This window comes from Mobula birostris, chromosome 28 (genome assembly GCF_030028105.1).
Source record: "Mobula birostris isolate sMobBir1 chromosome 28, sMobBir1.hap1, whole genome shotgun sequence".
NCBI lineage: Eukaryota > Metazoa > Chordata > Chondrichthyes > Myliobatiformes > Myliobatidae > Mobula > Mobula birostris.
In genome coordinates this window covers 26,511,625-26,526,855 of record NC_092397.1, presented here as the reverse complement: position 1 = coordinate 26,526,855, position 15,231 = coordinate 26,511,625, and the positions used below count along the sequence as shown (strand labels likewise).

The 15,231-nt window shown below is 46.1% G+C and overlaps 3 non-coding genes across 3 annotated transcripts; 2 read left to right on the top strand and 1 right to left on the bottom strand.

The window, feature by feature from the left end:
• The first annotated feature begins 6,377 nt into the window (after positions 1–6,377).
• On the top strand, positions 6,378–6,449 carry trnam-cau (transfer RNA methionine (anticodon CAU)). Its single transcript has one exon. It is a non-coding gene; the product is annotated as a tRNA-Met (tRNA).
• Positions 6,450–6,579: 130 nt separating this feature from the next.
• Positions 6,580–6,653, top strand: trnan-guu (transfer RNA asparagine (anticodon GUU)). Its single transcript has one exon. It is a non-coding gene; the product is annotated as a tRNA-Asn (tRNA).
• A 2,806-nt stretch (positions 6,654–9,459) lies between these two features.
• Positions 9,460–9,531, bottom strand: trnag-ccc (transfer RNA glycine (anticodon CCC)). Its single transcript has one exon. It is a non-coding gene; the product is annotated as a tRNA-Gly (tRNA).
• Positions 9,532–15,231: the final 5,700 nt, after the last annotated feature.

Here is a 15,231-nt window from a genome sequence, read left to right as displayed (position 1 = left end):
TGCCTTGCTGGTTGAGGTGCTTGCCCAGACAATTCTCTAATGTTCTGAGTGTATCTGCCTCCGGCATGGGTTCCAGTTTCCAAACACCGTCTTCATGAAATTCCTAATCTGATGCTGTCTAGGTTTACACACGTCAGGACATTTTACCAGCATTCAGATAGGCCCCGGCTAATTTGATATGACCTTCAAAGGTCTCCGTCACCTCCAGCACTCCATGGACACAACCGCACTCTATCCAGTCTCGGTTTACACCGGAACTCTCCATCTCAGCCAAAATGCTGCTAAATATCCCCTGCATTCAACGCTTCAGTCCGTTTACAGAGTGCGCAGAAGTTTTGATTCTGAATCCTCGGTAAATTAGACAAGTATAGATGGTAAACACAAAATAATCTGCAGATGCTGGGGTCAAAGCAACACTCACAGCACGCTGGAGGAACTCAGCAGGTCGGGCAGCATCCGTAGAAACAATGAGTCGACGTTTCGGGCCGGAACCCTTCGTCAGGACTGTAGGGGGAAGGGGCAGAGGCCCTATAAAGAAGGTGGGAAGGAAAAGGCTAGTAGATTCCAGGTGAAAAACCAGTATGGGGAAAGATAAAGGGGTGGGGGAAGGGAGGCAGGGAGGTGATAGGCAGGAAAGGTGAAGAAAGAATGGGGGGGGAACACATTGGGTAGTAGAAGGAGGTGGGGCCATGAGGGAGGGGGTAGGCAGCTGGAGGAGGGGGCAGAGTGATATAGGGATAGGGGAATGGAGGGGGAGGGAATTACCGGACGTTGGAGAATTCTATGTTCACACCAAGGGGCTGGAGACTACCTAGACGTTAGATGAGGTGTTGCTCCTCCAACCTGAGTTTAGCCTCATCATGGCAGTAGAGGAGGCCATGTATGGACATATCTGAAAGGGAGTTGGGAGCAGAGTTGAAGTGGGAGTTCCTGTCTGTCCTGGCGGACGGTGGAGGTGTTCGACGAAGCGGTCCCCCAATTTGCGTCGGGCTTCACCGATGTAGAGAAGGCCGCACCGGGAGCACCGGATGCAATAGATGACCCCAACAGACTCACAAGTGAAATGTTGCCTCACTTGGAAGTACTGTTTGGGGCCCTGAATGGTGGCAAGAGAGGAGGTGTAGGGACAGGTGTAGCACTTGCGCTTACAGGGATAAGTGCCAGGTGGGAGATCCGTGGGGAGGGACGTGTGCACCAGGGAGTCACGGAGGAACCGATGGTCTCGACCGAATGGATAACCATGGGCCCAGCACACTCCCGCTGCGCCACTCTGCTATTGGCTGAACGTGGTGTTGCTCTGCTCCGTTGTGGACGCTTCCAATTCTTTTCTTTCATTTTTACTTATCGGTGTTCTGCTGACATCACATCGTTTCCCTTAATAACTGCTCTTCGTTGATTTATTTCGCGCCTATCTCTCTGCCCGTGTCTCTTTGTTTTCTATTCCGTGTTCCCTGCCCCCGGCCCCATCCTGTCCTTATCTCTGTGTTCCGACCCGTTCAGAGACCTCGTTCCAGGCATGTCAGCAGTGAATGTTTTTTGCATTATCTAATCAACACGATTTCAGTAGCCCTGCTGTCACACATTCTGTTTATCTTCCATCGTGTCTCTTCTGCGTTCTCTCTCTTTGTCTCTGGGTTGTTCTTCGGGACAAATGTCAATGGGTCGAACAACAGAGAGCCGAAATGAGCCAAAGGACACTATTTCCTCCTGTCGGTATTTTGCAGCTTACGATGCTTTCACTCACACCAAGGTGGTTTAATTTAATCAATCCCGAGGTCTCGTTAACTTCTCAGCCGGTTGATGTAATTGAATAAATAACATAATTAAATTGTTCGCGGCTGATCCCATGTTGTGCTTTTCTGCCTCGTTGGTGTAAAAACCGGGGACCGAGTCTTCGGGCCGAATCCGGATGCTCCGGGAGCGGATCTGTTATCCAGTCTGCTTCGGGATGCTGTTAGCTTGCTTCTCTTGTTTGCACGGTATGTGTTTCTTTCTCTCTCTTTCTCTGCGCATTGGCTTTTGGTCTTTTTAAAATTGGATTATTCGAGTTTCTTGCCTTGTGGTTGCTTATGAGCAGACAATTCTCAAGGTGTATAATTTATACTTATTTGATAATAAATGTGCTTTGAATCTTTGAATTCTCTCCCGTTAATAGATTTCGCCTCTATTGCCTCTGAAGAAGGGAAATCCAAACAACCCCGTTCTCCTGCCTGCAGGTAGGGGCCCGTGCTTAAGGAAGGATACCTTTAGTGAACGAGGGAACGCGGCAAGTGGTCACTAGACTTGTTCGCTGAGGAGACCTTAAACACTGTGGGCCGATACTCTCTGGAATAATCTCATTTCTTCACACACTGACGGAGCCCCACGATTAGGAGTTCTGAAGATGTCCGGCTCAATAGGAAAGCAGTTCAGTCCATGTTGGTGGCAGATGATCAGTCGAATGTTAAGAGTGACCAGAGTCACTCAGCCGACAGAATTTCCAATGAACACCCTGAATTCATAAGAACCTACACGAGGAAACATGGGGATTGATTACAGATGGTTACTATGGATCAGTATGCAGAAGCTCTGGACTGCAAACCATCCCTCTTCTCCTCACAGTACATCGGCTGCTCTGTCAATGTGTTCCACATCCCCACTTCACTGTCTGACTATACATCTTCCTGTTTCACACCGATTCTAAAACTATATAAAAAGAAAGATGTCAAAATATTATGGAGTGTGTGAAGTTCAGTGAAATGGGAGGTAACGTTAATCAACATATTAGTTTAAAATAGAAGGAAGCATTTTATCGGAATGGTAAGGTTTTGTCGCCCGCTGACTGTCAACGTGATTCAGCTGAGCGAGGACGTCAATTCCAAAATGCTTGCTGGCAACCACACACCATGTTCCAAAACTTCGGTTAAGCAAGCAAGGTTTATAGCGAGAAGACCCGAATCCATCAGTGGAGAAATTGTTTTCCAATTATGTAGAGACACAACATCTGGAACACCATTCAGAGTACACGCATTTAAAGGGGAGCTGTTAATCGCGGGAAACGAGTAAAGTTTTATCTTTAATTAAATTAATACCTGTGGTGTGCAACTTGAGTTCTGAACCGAGTTCGAGATATAAGGATTGTATCCTCTGGAATATAGAGCAGTAAGAACTTGTTACAGAATAGATGTAAAATCCTGAGGTGTCTTAACAAACAGGATGTGATGAGACTGGTTCCTCCTGGATGAGGATATAGATTACAGTCACAACGGCCCGTTCATATGAAATGCTGGAACAGTGATCCGGTGATTCCAATGCAGAGATGACCATTCAAATGAAATAACTGGAAGACCTGTGTCGTCCACTCCCCTTCCTATCTTCTATGTCCGGAGATAAGGCGCTCCGTTCGGTGCAGTCCTCTGCCACAATCCTGTCCCAGAGAATAAAGCTGCTGGGCTCCACCAATCTTTCCACCTCGTCGCTAACAGTGTGAAACAGCATCCGTGTCTCACCCAATAGATTCCTCTCCCGAAAGTTCAAAGTTGGAAGATTAAACTAAATTTATTCCCGAACTATATACACGTCACCATAGGAGCGTCCACAGTAAATAGAACGAAACACAAGCCAAACTATGAAAGACCACACTCAACAAAGATAGCAAACGACAAAGGTGATAAAAACCATAAACTACACAAATACAAGAAAAAACAAAGAAAATATTAAAAATAAATAATCAATAAATATCGAAAACATGAATTGATGAGTCTTGACAGTGAGTCTCTGGGTTGTGGGTACAGTTCAGTGTTGGGTAAATGAAGTTGTCCATTCTTCTTCAATAGCCTGATGGCTGAGGGGTAATGGACCTATTGATGGGTTACCTCCTTCCTGATGGCAGCAGCGAGAAGAGAGTATGATCTGGATGGTCGGGATCCTGCATTCCGTGTAGATGCGCTCAGCGGCGGGGAGGAATTTACCTGTGCTGGACTGGGCTCTATCCATTACTGTTTGTGAGCTTTTCCGTACAAGGGCATTGGTGGTCCCATGCCAGGTCCTCATGCCACCAGTCAATATGCTCTCCACCGCACACCTATGGAAATCTGTCAACATTTTAGATGGCGTGTAGAGGCGCTGCCGAGCCTTTCCTGTAATGAAACGTATGTGCCGGGCCAAGGATTGATAATCTGAAATGATAGCACTGAGGAATTTAAAGTTACTCCCTCATCCTTCCCTCGCTGATTCTCCTCGTCCCTCAACATCCGCACTGTGCCCTCACTCGGCTTTTCACATAGATTCCCTTCTCACTTCTTTCATTTCTTGTGCTGAGTTTGCAACTCACTCCCATAACTCCACTTCAGTGATAGTTTAACTACCTCGAAATGTTTCCAGTGCTTCTTCCGTTGGTGTCTTCAGAGGAGCGCCGTCTCTCCAAAGGCATAACACGCTGCCAGGAGGTTATGACCATCGCGTATTTATTAATGTCCACATACAACTAATGTTAACATAATTCATTTGAGATATTTCCAGGCCTGTTCGTGTTCAATATCTCAACTGTGTTATCACATTTATTCCTTCAGTTTGCTAGTCACTGCGCTTTCTGTATTTAACTTAGTTTGTTTCCGTGTGTGCGGGGGGAGGGAGTGTGTGTGAGTATGCGTGTGTTTGTGTGTGTGTATTTGTTTGTTTTCGTGCCTGTGCGTGTGTGTATCTGTTTGTTTACACGTGTGTGTGTGTGTGTGTGTGTTTCTTTTCACTGGTGGATATAATATCAATTTAATGTCTGGAAACTCATTCCCAGACCAGAGAAACAACTCATATCAAGAGTTTGCTACTGGGAAGGAAAGGGTCAATTTCTTTCATGAAAAAGGTCTTTAAATTACATTTTCTGTGGTACGTTTTGGTATCTGTTAATAGATTTTTGTTGAATTAATCACACGTAATTTTATTTTTACAATATAAGAACATTTCTCCGAATATCTACTTTACAAAAGATTTGGGAAGATGATTCATGGGTTTAGCAAGACACGGATCAACACACCCAAAATGCTGGAGGAACTCAGCAAGTCAGGCAGTTTTTTCCTTGGAGCGACGGAGGAAGTTATAGAAAAGAGTACAGTCGACGTTTTGGGCCGAGACCCTTCAGGAGGTCTGGAGAAATCAAATGAGGAGTAGAATTGAAAAGTGGGAGAAGAGAGGGAGAAGCCCGGTGATAGGGGATAATCAGCTGCCAGCGTGTCTTTACACCGTCCCACGTGGGGGAGTTAAAACCCAGCCCTTACTGTGTCAGTTACAAAGCTACGGTGGAGAAATGGAAAAACTGCCCCTCGTTACAGGGAGGGGCGAACCATCAGCGATAGTCCCTACCGCTCCATCTGTCACTCACTGGTCCGGTCGTGATGGTCTGAACGTGATACGAACAGTTAATCCCGGAGGAGGAATTGCTGCATTTGAGGGAAGTGTTTGCAATGCATTAATGTCGCGAGTTCCGTTTCACAAGGTGAACTGCTGGTTCAGCACTGAAGGGACTCGGACAGTCATCCAATCATCAGGACAGGATTAAGAAGTTAATGGCACCTCGGGATTGAGTCCCCGTTGTGGGTGAAAACGTCGCTGTTTATGTTTTTAAAAAGCCTCACAAGTGGGATGAATTGTCTGTCTGAACAATTAAACAATGTAGAACAGAGTCACTGGTGAAATATCGGGAACGAGGTGCAAGACGGTTAGAGCATAAATGGCACAGAGATGATAACTGAGTGGGCCAGAAAGTAGGGAGGAAAGAAAGAAAGGTGGAGAAAAAGAGAAAGAGGAGAAACAGGGAATGAACGAAAGAAACTGGGTATGAATACGGGGAAAAGAGGGAATGGACCCAGACATATACAGACCCAGACCCAGACTCAGACAGTGATGTTGTGGGTATGGAACTGGACTCTCTGACGGTGGTGTCTGAAAAGAGGATGCTGTCTAAGTTGCATGCCGTCTTGGTCAATGTCTCCCATCCACTACATAATGTACTGGTTGGGCACAGGAGTACATTCAGCCGGAGGCTCATTCCACCGAGATGCAGCACAGAGCGTCATAGGAAGTCATTCCTGCCTGTGGCCATCAAATTTTACAACTCCTCTCTTGGAGGGTCAGACACCCTGAGCCAATAGGCTGGTCCTGGACTTATTTCCTGGCATAATTTACATATTATTATTTAAATATTTATGGTTTTATATTGCTATATTTATACTCTATTCTTGGTTGATGCAACTGTAACGAAACCCAATTTCTCTCGGGTTCAAAAAAGTATGACTATGACTATGACTGTGACTAAGACATAAACAGACACAGAGATAAACACATACACAACACACACAAAGCATCCACAACACTCACATACAACAATTCTTTATATTCTCGGCAGCAGAGTGGCGCAGCGGAAGCGTGCTGGGCCCATAACCCAGAGGACGATGGATCGAAACCATCCTCTGCTATATTTTCTGTTAGCGGCAGCGCTTATGCATCCTCGTGTTTTAAAACACAAATGTGTCAAATTATGCATTTGTAAAAGGAAACCGGATTTCAATTAAAATTCGTCATTTATTCGTACTTCATTTAATTCTCGTCTCTGTGGCGCAATCGGTGAGCGCGTTCGGCTGTTAACCGAAAGGTTGGTGGTTCGAGCCCACCCAGGGACGCTGGTGATCGTCAGCAGTTTTTTTTTTAATCTCTTTCTCATTCAAGAGAAATTATGCAGCAGCAGCTACGGAATAAAGTATACGGTCGATGTTTCAGGCCGAAACCCTTCACAGGTTCATGAAGCAGCCTGGCCTGCTGAGTTCCTCCAGCATTCTGTGTGTGTTGCTTGGATTTCCAGCACCTGCACATTTTACCGTTTGTGATTCGACTTCTGCACTGTGAAGTCTCTTCCATGGAATTGAACTGAATTAACTATTAATTACGTCCTTCACATACATGAGGAGAAAAAAATCTTTACGTTACGTCTCCGTCTAACTATACAATGTACAATTTATAGTAATATGTAATAAATAGTATGTACAACAGGACAGTCAATATAACATAGAAATACGATTGTATCAGCGTGAATTAATCAGTCTGTTGGCCTGGTGGAAGAAGCTGTCCCGGAGCTGTTGGTCCCGGCTTTTAAGCTGCGGTACTGACTCCTGGATGGTAGCAGCTGGAACAGTTTGAGATTGGAGTGACTCGGGTCCCCAACAAACCTGCGGGTCTATTTTACACACGCTAGTGATCCAGCAGTTTTTTTTTCTCTCTCATACAAGAGAAAATGTGCAGCAGCATCTATGGAATAAAGTACACAGTCGCCGTTTCAGGCCGAAACCCTTAGAAACATAGAAACATACAAAACCTACAGCACAATACAGGCTCTTCGACCCACAGTGCTGTGCCGAACATGCACGTACTTTAGAAATTACCTAGGGTTACCCATAGCCCTCTATGTTTCTAAGCTCCATGTACCTATGCAGGCGTCTTTAAAAAGACCCTGTCGTATCCGCCTCCACCACTGTCGCTGGCAGCCCATTCTATGCACTCATCACTCTCTGCGTAAAAACTTACCCCTGACATCTCCTCTGTACCTACTTCCAAGCACCTTAAAACTGTGCCCTCTCGTGCTAGCCATTTCAGCCCTGCGGGGGGAAGGGGGGGAAACGCCTTTGACTCTCCACACGATCAATGCATCTCATCTTCTACACCTCCATCAGATCAGCTCTCTTCCTCCGTCACTCCAAGGAGAAACGGCCGAGTTCACTCAACCTATTATCATAAGGCATGCTCCCCAATCAAGGAAGCATCCTTGTAAATCTCCTATGCACCCTTTCTATGGTTTCCAAACCCTTCCTGTAGTGAGGTGACAAGATCTGAGCACAGAACTCCAGGTGGAATCTGACCAGGGTCCTACATAGCTGCAACATTACCTCTCGGCTCTTAAGTTCAATCTCACGGTTGATGAAGGCCAATGCACCGTATGCCTGCTTAACCAGAGAGTCAACTTGCTTTGAGTGTCCTATTGACCCAGATCCCAAGATCCCCCTGATTCTCTACACTGCCAAGAGCTTTACAATTAATACTATATTCTGTCATCATATTTGACCTACCAAAATGAACCACTTCGCACTTATCTAGGTTGAACTCCATCTGCCACTTCTCAGCCCAGTTTTGCATCCTATCAATGTCCCGCTGTAACCTCTGGCAGCCCTCCACATTATCCACAGCACCCTGAAAATTTGTGGCATCAGCAAATTTACTAGCTCATCCCTCCACTTCCTCATACAGGTCATTTATAAAGATCACGAAGAGTAGGGGTCCCACAACAGATCCCTGAGGCACACCACTGGTTAACGGCCTCCATGCAGGATATGACCAGTCTACAACCACACTTTGCCTTCTGTGGGCAAGCCAGTTCTGGATCCACAAAGCAATGTCCCCTAGGATCTCATGCTTCCTTACTTTCTCAATAAGCCTTGCATGGGGTACCTTATCAAATCCCATGCTGAAATCCATACACACTACATCTACTTCTCTACCTTCATCAATGTGTTTAGTCACATTCTTCAGGATCATGAAGCAGCCTGACCTGCTCAGTTTCTCCAGCATTTTGTGTGTGTTGCGAGGATTTCCAGCCTCTGCACAGTTTCTCGTTTGTGATTCGACTTCTGTACTTCAAAGTCCCTTCAATGGATGCCTACCCTGAAGAAGTTTAAATCTTCCCTTCGACGAGAGTTCAGTGAAACCCTCTCTCACTGCCGCCCCCTCTGCAATTTCAGCTCTTCTGTTTCTGCTGTGTTTCATTGCGAGCTGGGAAACGCTGCGCTGTCCGGAGGCAGCGCTCCGTACTGCAGTCGCGATGAGTACAGTGGGAATTGAATCTGTTCTACGTGTTTCAGTCACATATACCGAAATACAGTGAAATGCTTCTTTTTCTCTCTGTTCATAGAGATCAAATACACAGTGCATTGGGAGAGAACAAAGTGAAGCAATAAGCAAATGCAGAATAAAGTGTAACAGCCACAGGGAAAGCACGGCGCAGGTAAATAATATGCTGCAGCACCATAACGAGGTGGATTGTGAGGTCAAGAGTCCATCTTATCGTACTAGGGATCCATTCAATAGACACAACTTTCCATGAGACTGTGATGTGTACCTTCTGCTGGATGAAGGAGGGAGACCAGAAAATATCTGGGGCGTGTTGTGTCTTTCATCAGGAATCTGTATGTTCGATTTGACCAGAAAGTGTACGTTTCCTCGAGCAGAGTCCTTGGAACTAACGGACTTCCGGGGTCTAAAGTTATGTTTTTCATTCAATTTGGGGTCCTCGATCCTCCTACATCAGGGACCACCACCATCGTACCTGAGGGATCCATCTGATCCATTAGAGTGAATTTCACTGACAGTAAATTGCCCATGAATTCTGCGTTCATAGTGCTTGGTGAGAGGTTATCTTTTTCAGTCTAAAAGTGTACAACCTGCGATGGCCGGGAATCGAACCCGGGTCAACTGCTTGGGAAGCAGCTATGCTCACCACTATACCACCATCGCCCCATGATGCAAACCAGATTCGGTTACTGAATGATCTCTGGTGCTATAAGAGTCTGTAACTCGATTCTCAGTGCCTGAGCTGTTTTCTGAAGGATCATGCCTCACTCTGTTGCAGTTCCTATTCCGACCACTGGATGTCGCGACGTTCCGACAGACCGGAGAAACACAGCTCCTGAGATCCGACTGAAGGGAGAATCGACCCGAGAGATTCGAAGGGCTACAAATGGTTTCCTGCTTGACATATCAGTAAATGGGAACCAAATTCTGATTATAAATATCCGTTCAAACAAACACGGGGTTAGACTTTAATGGGATCCCTTCCTTTGGCCAGTCCTTGAACTCAATCAGTGACTGAATCACTGAAGAAGTCTGAGACCCCTCCAGTCACACAGTGAGGAGGGGATGGGTAAAATGCGCCACCTCTACAATCAGCAAACAGACATCAGAGTGACTCTATGAGTTCTCCTACACCCTGACATCCGTGTGACAGGTTACACACTCCTGTTTTTTCCTCGTTAGTTTCCCCACCTGTCACGCGGGAGAGAGGGGTTCGATTCGCCGACGGGAAGACCGTTTTCCTGCTTCAAATGAAGGCGGGATTAGAATATGGGAGAGTCTAGTGTGCAAATAGCCCGCGACTGGAGAGTTTCCCGAGAACAAGGGACGGTCTGTTCAGCATTTTTTTTCAGTGTTCCATCATCGTGTCTGTACTTCAACGCCGTTCGGCGTTACGCTCGGTGACCGAACTCTTCACTCCGAAACATTAAACCGGGGCTGCTGCTCCAAGATATGAACCCCCGCACTTTCCCACCACTCATGGCGACTCTGTCAGATTCCCCGGGTGACTGTGTGGAGAAGACAGGCAAAGGTACAGCTGAAACACTTTGGAGAGAACCAAAACCATGTGGCCGTGTTTACCGACGGGTTTAAAGTCACCCTGCCCCTCCCGCAGCCCCGGACCCTCCGACCAGACGCTCAAAAAGTGCACTGGAGGAAGGTTAGTTTAATGTTTGTGACGTCATTGCAGCATGTACGTAAACGCTGCGTGGCCCCGCCCCTGGACCTGATTGACAGCAGAACCAAGAAGAGGGTTCGAGCTGCTGACTGGCTCAGGAGCAGTAGCGGTTGGTGGCGCTGGCTGTGAATGTGTGGGGATTGTGGGAAATAATGTAGGTTCAGGAGGGGCCCTCCATCTGGAAAAAGATCCGGAAACTGAGGGTTCTGGTGAATGCGGGAGGAGGTTGGAATGAAGTTGAATTTACATCTGGAATCTGGATCTGGAATAATTTCAAGTGATTTGTTAGGAAAGGCTGGATACTTTGGAAGGAAAAAAAGACTTCAAGGTAATGTTTAAATCTGACCTGGAACAGCCTTCTTTCATCAATCCCATTAAATTAACTGCAACAACACACGAAATGCTAGAGAAACGCAACGGCAACTATGGAAAAGAGTTCAGTCGACATTTCGGACCGAGACCATTCATCAGACCTGAGTTCCTCCGGCATTGTTATGTGTTGTTTGGATATCCAGTATCCGCACGTTTTCTCGTTTGAAATTAACTGCAGAGTTGAAATCTGCTTCAGGGAGTATAGAATGTGCTCAAACCTGAAGAGGAGGAGATGTGCCAATCGTTAAGATAAGAAACTGTGAGAAGGCTTTATTGGGTTAAAATAAGATAATATCTCTGTTTCCTGATGAAAATAGAGGTATCCGGGGTGTTAGAACTGTCACAAAGGGGTGCTGGGAACGGACCCAAATGCGAGACACAGACAATGAAGTACAAGGAACAGGACTTGACTAGAGTAGGGACGTGACAGGATTCAGACCAGGAACAGGGACAAAAACGCAGACGTGGGCTGGGGAAAGCGGGACCAGGGCTAGAAACCATGGACTAGGAGACAAGCTGGGGCCTTTGCTCTTGAGCTTGGCTGCGGGATCGTCGAGGCTTGGGTTCTTGGAGATCAGAGACAGACTCGGGACCGAACATCAACATAGAGTCGGGACTTAACCTTCGAAAAGCAGGGACTCATCTTTAAGCAACACACATCAAAGTTGCTGGTGAACGCAGCAGGCCAGGCAGCATCTCTAGGAAAAGGTACAGTCGACGTTTCAGGTCGAGACCCTTCGACAGGACTAACTGAAAGAAGAGCTAGTAAGAGGTTTGAAAGTGGGAGGGGGAGGGGGGATCTAAAATGATAGGCGAAGACAGGAGCGGGAGGGTTGTAACCAAGAGCTGGCATATCAGCTCTTGTCTGAATGATGACTTGTATCCTCTCCAATTCCCCTACTGAAGCAACAGCAGATGCTGTCTCGTTGGCTCTTCACACAACTCTGGAACATCTTTTCAGCAAAGATGCAAACATCTGGATGCCCTTTATTGATTACAGCTCAGCATTTAACACCATCATCCCCTCAAAACTAATCAGTAAACTCCCAGTCCTGAGCCTCAATACCCCCTTGTGCAATTGGATCCTGGATTTCCTCAGGTGCAGACCCCAGCCAGTTCAGATTGGCAAAAACATCTCCTCCACAATCTCTATCAGCACAGGAGCACCATAGGGAGGTGTGCTTAGCCCCCAGCTCTACTCACTTTACACCTATGACTGTGTGGCTGAGTACAGCTCCAACACCGTATACAAGTTTGCTGATGACACCACTGTTGTGGGCTGTATCAAAGGTGGTGGTGAATTGGCATGCAGTAGGGTGACAGAAAACTTGGTTGAGTGGCATAATAACAACAACCTCTCAATCAATGTCAGTGAGACCAAGGGACAGATTGTTGACTTCAGCAGGGGATCTGGAGGTACATGAGCCAGTAATCAAAGTACGATCAGAAGTGGAGAGAGTCAGTAACTTTAAATTCCTGTGTGTCACTCTCTCAGAGGACCGGTGCTGGACCCATCATATAAGTATTACTGTGAACAAGGCATGACAGCTTTTCTACTTCCTCAGGAATCTCAGAGATTCAGCATGTCATTGAAAACTTGGTCAAACTTCTATAAATGTCTGATGGAAGGTGTGCTGACTGGCAGCATTATGAACTGGTATAGGAACACCAATGTCTTTGAGTGGAAATTCCTACAAAGCTAGTGGATTCAGCCCAGCTACATCACGGGTAAAACATTCATAACCACTGAGCACATCTACATGAAACATAGCCATAGGGAAGCAACATCCATCATCAAAGATCCTCACCACACAGGCAATGCTCTTTTCTCACTGCTGCCATCAGGCAGAAGGTACAGGTGCCTCAGTGCACGCTCCACCAGGTTCAAGAACAGTTACTACCCCTCAACCATCAGGGACTTGAACAAAAGGGGATAGATACACTCACGTCAGGAATCTTTTCAGGACTCTGTTACATGGTTATTTCATGCTCATTATTTATTGCTTTTTTTCTGAATTTTCACTGTTTGTTTACAGTTTATAATTCCTCATATTTACAGTTCACAGTAAGTTATATTGATTTGCTAAGAATTGCCGCAGGAAAGAATCTCAGGGTTGTATGTGGTGACATGAATCTACTGTGAGAATAGATTTTACTTTGAACTAGATGGTGATATTTTCGTACCATGAGGACAACTTACTTTGGGTTAAAATTTTGGCTTTGACAATATTTTTCCGTGACGCTCTTTCTTCATGAATTTTTCAGTGATCTAGTTACAAGGTTTTTACCCCAAATTATAAAAGATTATCCAACAAAAATATGCAAAATACAAACATTAAATATGTATAATGCCGCAGAGTCATATTAAAATATGAATATTACTGTCTCTAACACACTCAATTCCCGTGGGTGGGGAGGGAGTCACCGATCCCGGAAATCTCCGTCTGCACCCACTCTGTTTACAATGGTCGGAAGTTTTTCAGGGGCTCCACTGATTGACAGCTCCCTCTGCCCCGCCTCCCGGGCGGCGCACTCACCGTCACGTGACACACCGAGACAACCAATCAGTGACGGAGTGACGTCACAGATGTCCCACCTCCGTCGTTTCTTGGGGAACAGTAAATTCCGGCTGGTGGCGTCAGGACTATGGCGACGTGGGCTCGATCGTTTCGGCTCCGCTGTGGGATCCTCTTCGTACCCACGGAACAGTGAGTGTCTGTCAGCGCCTCACTGCACCGGCTGTCTGCCTCAGGTACAATATTTAAAACATATTTGCACAGTCACATGGATTGGAAAGGTTGAGAGGGATACGGGCCGAATGCAGGCAGATGGGCCGAGTTCAGGTCGACAACTTGGTCGGCGGGGATGAGTTGTACCGAAGGGACTGTTTCATTTCTGTATAAACCAGTGACTCTGTTTTGGAGTTAATTCCGGATGCCAGTTATTCTCTGTGTGAAATATTTACCCCTCAGATCCCCTTTAAATCTGTCTTTAAACAGTTTTGCCCAACTCTAATGAGAGGCAGTTCTTTGGCTGACAAGGCAAGTAGAACACACAACCCTGTCTACCTGTGATGCCACATACAGGGAACTGTGTAACAATATTAGAGGCACATGCACAGGGGCTTCAGTGAGCAAGGCCCAGAGGGATATGAAACTAATGCAGGAAAGTGGGATTAGTATAGCTGTGCATGATGGGGAACATAAATGTGATGGGCCAGAGGGTCTGTTTCTATCCTGTACAACCCTGACCACAGCAGTCCTCCAATGCAGTAGGGTTTGCCACCTTCATTCTCAGCTGTGAGCTTGTTCCACTGAACCCCTTATCCTCTGAGAAGACATTTGCACCCTCCCACCGTGAGCAAGCTGTCAGCCATCTGTCCGAATATCACCCAGAGTACTTCACCAAATTCCTATTTCAAAGTATTGTAACTGGTGCCCAGGAAATGGGAGCATTTTGGTAGCCTTTTAAGGGGGTTTGTTCAGTACTTGACCATTAATACCTTTGTACAACAAAAATCCATCGTACTGGGTTCTGAATGTTTTAGCTGAGTCCATCCTGAAGTTCTGTGTTTCAGGTTCCCACTGCACTTTCACAGTCAGTGGTTTCTGCATGTCCATAGTGGCCATCGAGAATCTGTCTTTGCTAACTCAGCATTTGGTCTGTCTCCTACCCTGCCTTGGTGATTCAAATGCTCATCCAGATGGTCCTTAAATACCAGCCTGCACCAGCCCCTCAGGCAGAGTGTTCCAGATTGTAACCTCCTGGGGAGCGAGGGCAGTTTTCCTCAGATCCTCTTTAAACCACACATTTCTCCCATTCAACTTAGTTGCACACACCGCATACTTGTGTGTATTAAATTCCATCTGCCATTTTTCCAGCTGGTCCACGTCCCATGTCAAGATTAGCAATCCTTCCTCGCTGTCCTCTGCACCCTTAATCTTGGTGTCATCTGTAAATTTGCTGATCCAGTTTAATACATTCTCATCCAGATCATTAATACAGATGGAAAACAACAATGGACCTAGCACTGGGAAGTTTAACCAGGGCAGGATGTACACAGTGAATGACAGGTTCCTGAGAAGTGTTCATGAACAGAGACTTTGTGTGTTTCTGCCTCCGCTACTTCCTCTGGCGGCTCATTTGGGATACCAGCTATTCTCTGTTACATTGACTGTTCCATTTATAATAAATTACTGTGATTGCATAGTTAGACGGAGACATGATGTAAAGATTTTTACTCCTGATACATGTGAAGGATGTAAGAAATAAGGTCAATTCAATTCTCCATGCGAAATATTTACCCTCAGATC